Source organism: Ursus americanus, chromosome 17 (genome assembly GCF_024610735.1).
Source record: "Ursus americanus isolate L20-20 chromosome 17, mUrsAme1.1.p, whole genome shotgun sequence".
Classification (NCBI taxonomy): Eukaryota; Metazoa; Chordata; class Mammalia; order Carnivora; family Ursidae; genus Ursus; species Ursus americanus.
Genome location: NC_142143.1, coordinates 6,447,610 through 6,452,009, shown reverse-complemented (window position 1 = coordinate 6,452,009; position 4,400 = coordinate 6,447,610).

The following is a 4,400-nucleotide window of genomic DNA, read 5'->3' as shown; positions in this document are numbered from 1 at the left end:
CTCTCTTCTTTTTCAAGACGGTTTTGGCTACTCAGGATCCCTTTAAACTCTTTCCACAATGTTTTGTAGCTTTCGGGATGTAAGTTTTACACTTAAAGTACACTTATTTTAGTATTAAATTCATCCTATTTTTTTCTGTTTGATTCTATGTGAGTGGAATTGTTTTCTAATATGATTTTTAGATTACTCATTGTAAGTATATCGATTTGACCTTGCATTCTTCAACCTTGCTGTGTTTATTAGTTCCGGTAGTCTTTCAGTGGATTCCTTTGCATTTTCTGTATAAAGACCATGTCACCTACAGGGGCGCCTGCGTAGCGCAGTCGTTAGGCGTCTGCCTTCGGCTCAGGGTGTGATCCCGGCGTTCCGGGATGGAGTCCCACATCGGGTTCCTCCGCTGGGAGCCTGCTTCTTCCTCTCCCACTCCCCCTGCTTGTGTTCCCTCTCTCGCTGGCTGGCTATCTCCATCAAATATATAAATTAAAAAAAAAAATCTTAAAAAAAAGACCATGTCATCTACAAATAGAGATAGTTTTACTTTTTTCTTTCCAATCTGCATGCTTTTCTCTGCAACTCCCCCACTCCTCCCCTACCCAAATTCCCCTGGCTGGAGCCTCCAGTTCAATGTTAAACAGAAGTGGTAAAAGCAGACCTCTTTGTCTTGTCTCCGATCTTATAGGGAAAGCTTTCAATATTTAACCCAGGGATTACTGATTTCACTGTGACCAAAGAACACACTGTATGAACTTAATTCTTTTTCACTTGTTGAGATTTGTTTTATGGGCCAGGGTATGGTCTATCTTGGTATATGTCCCATGATATTTGAAAAGAATGTGTCTTCTGTCAGGTGGAATATTCTTTGTTGATTGCATCCTGTTGGTTGGTGGTGTTAAGTCCTTCTACAAACCTTTCTGTCTAGTTCTCCTATTGTTGCAAGAGGTGTTGAAGTCTTCAAGCCTAAGTATGGATTTGCTATTTCAATTCTAACAGGTTTTGCATCACATGATTTGCACCTGTTACTTGGTAAATACATATTTAGGATTATGTCTTTTTGGTGGATCAACCCTTTCTTCCATTATATAATGTTCCTCTATCTCTGGTAACTTTCTTTGCTCCAAAGTCTAATATATCTGATACTAACATAGCTACTTTTTTGGGATTGTTGGCATGATACAGATCTTTTCAGTCCTTTTGCTTTCAAACTTATATTGTCATATTTGCTCTATCTCTTGCAGATAGCATATAAATTAGGGCACGTTCTTTCACCAGCTTTGCCAATCTCTTTCGAAGGATATATAGAGACTATTTACGTTTGATATAGTGATTTAGTAATATACTTAATCTCACACTTTAATTTTATTATTTCATAATTTTTTTTGCCTTCCTCTGGGTTACCTGAACTTTTTAGAAATTTATTTTTATTTATCTGTAGTGTTTCTGGTTGTATTATCTTTTTTAGTGATTGCTCTAAGAATCTCATCATATATACTTAAGTTACTACAGTATATTCTTGTTGACGTTTTACCAGTTTGGGTGAAATGTAGAAACCTCCCCTCTATTTCCCTTTGTCCACCATATATAAGGTAATTGTTTTAAATATTTCCTCTTTGTACACTGAGAACCACATCAATGTTACAATTTTGGTTTCAGCCATTAACAATTTAGAAAATTCAAGAGAAGAAAAGTATTTTATTTGCCTATAGTTTTACTATTTCTCTTCTACCTTCCTTCCTAATACACGAAATTTCCTTCTTTTATTTTTTCAAGTTTAGAGAACTTTTTAAGCCATTATTTTAGGGTAGGTCTGCAGGCAACAAATTCCACTAATTTTCCTTTATCTGAGAATGTCTTAATTACCCCTCACCCCTGAAAGATATTTTTTGCTGGATGTAGAATTCACAGTTGACCCAACTTTTTTTCATTGTCAAAAGTGTGCCACTTTCTTCCGGCCTCATGGTTTCTGATGAGGGACCTGTCACATTGTTTTTCCTTCATAGGTGTCATTTTTCTTTTGCTTTTAAAATTTTTGTCTAGTTTTCAGAAGTTTGGCTGTGAAGTGTCTTGGTGTTAATTTCTTCGGATTTGTTTCAATCTACAGGTTTAGGCCTTCCACCAGTTCTGGTGAGTATATGGCTATTACTTCAACTCTTTCAGCCCCAATTTTTCTTCTCTCCTTCTGGTACTCTGATGATTTTTTAGATTTTAGATTTTCTGTCATAGGTCCCTGAAGTCTTTTCTTGTTTGTTTAAAGTATTTCCTTTCTGTTCAGGTGTAATTTCTATTGCCTTATGTTCGAGTTTAAGGATTCTTTCTCCTCCATTGCTTTTTCGGTAATTGGATTTTTCAGCTCTAAATGATCCTTTATATTTTCTTTCTTCGCTGAGACTTTGTACTTTTTTCACTTGTTTCAAGTGTGTTAATTGTTCATTGACTTTTACGATGACTGCTTTTAAATCCCTGCCAGGTAATTCTAACATCTCATCTGTGTGGTCTCCCTGCCCCCTTTTCTATTTTCCTGGCCTTTTCAGTCTATTTGTGGCTGAAACATGGACATTTGGGGTTGCTACGGAGACTGCAGCTTGCTAGACTGTTACAGCGCACCTCCTCTGACGGGGATGGAGAGGAACCACTGAATTACTGCCAGGTGTGGCTGAGTCAAGGTTCCTCGCTTGCTGTCTGCTGACACCCAGGGTGGGAGTGTCTTCTAGTTACTGCTTTGTGGGGGTGAGTTCCATCATCTCATTACACCTCTACTTAGAACACCCTGGTTGAGAGGGCTGGGTGCTTCATTTGTCCTCATACGGCCTCCACTGACACCAACTCAAAGTTCCAGCTCCCTGCTTGACCTTCTCGGACACCACCCCAACAGGAATTTTGGGGTGCCAATACAGCCTAGCGAGGATGGAAGCCCACACTCCCAACTTCGCTTATGTTGGTAAAGTCAGGGTGGTTTCTTCTGTGGTTTGGCTGTAGTCTTGCTAAGCTCTTCCCCTTCTAGCCCTTATTTGGGGTTTTGTCTGCCTCTTCAGCACCAGTTTGACATGTGAAGCAAAAAGAAAACTCAGGGAGCTCAGTGCCAGTAATTCCTTGGGTCCCAGGGTCCCCAGCCAGTCTTTCTCTCCACCTTTCAGGCTTAATGTTTTATATAAAATCTCCAGTTCTATTTAGTGGAAAGGATAGGGATTAAGTACTTCCATTCTACCTTCCCGGAAGAGGAGCTGTTCCACTCACACCATAATAAAATCGTATGAAAATACAAAACGGGACAGCCGCTATGGAAACTGAAAACAGCAATTCCTCAACTTACTAACAGAATTACCACAGGATTTAGCAATTCCATTTCTGGGTATGGACCCCCCAAAACTGAAAGCAGGGTCTTTGTTTTTTTTGTTTTTGTTTTTTTGAGAGAGCTAGAGGTAGAGGTGGGGGAGGGGAGAGAATCTGAAGCAGGCTCCATGCCCAGCGTGGAGCTTGACGCGAAGCTTCATCTCACAACCCTGAGAGCAAGACCTGGGCTGAAATCAGGAGTTGGACGCTTAACCAACTGAGCCACGCAGGTGCCTCTGGAAGTGGGGTCTAAAAAGAGATCTCTACACCCGTGTTCACATCAGCATTATTCACAACAGCTAAAACATGGAACGATCCCATTGTCCAGAGATGAACAAGCAAAATGTGGTACACACCAACAATGTAGTATTCAACTTTAAAAAGAAAATTCTGATGTGTGCTACATGGAAGAAGCTTGAGGGCGTGATGCTGAATGAAATAAGCCAGTCACAGGAAGACAAACACTGTATGAATCTACTTCCATGAGTAACCAACATCTCAGGAAGTGTAAGGATGGTTGCCAGGGTTTGGAGGAGGGGAAAATGGGGAGTTACTGTTGAATGGGAATAGCATTTCAGTTCTGCAAGATGAAGGGTTACAGCGATGGAGGGTGGTCAGTTGCACAATGGGGCTGTATTTAATGCCACTCAAGTGTACAAAGATGGTAAATTTTATGTGTATTTCACCACACACACAAAAACCATCAACACATTTTTTCCTAACGCATCACTGATCTAAGAAATTTCACCCATCAATCTGATGTCTTCAAACCAAGGCAAAATTCAGGCTCTCCTGTTCCCTATGAATAGACCTAGTTCTACGTTGGAGCTGACCATGCTTGCTTACTACCTGGTGAGGCACTTCAGGCCCAGGACATACTGAGCTACTGTGCCAGGTACTTCACAGACATTAATGCTCACATCCTCGCCACGGAGACTGGGGTTCAGCAAGTCCTGTGAGGAACTGCCCCAAGATCGTAGCTGGTGAGTAGGAAAGCAGAGGCAAATTCCTGTTTTCTAGTGCCAAGCCCTACAAGGTCACTTAGAATCCTTTAAGAAAGAACAGTTCAAAGG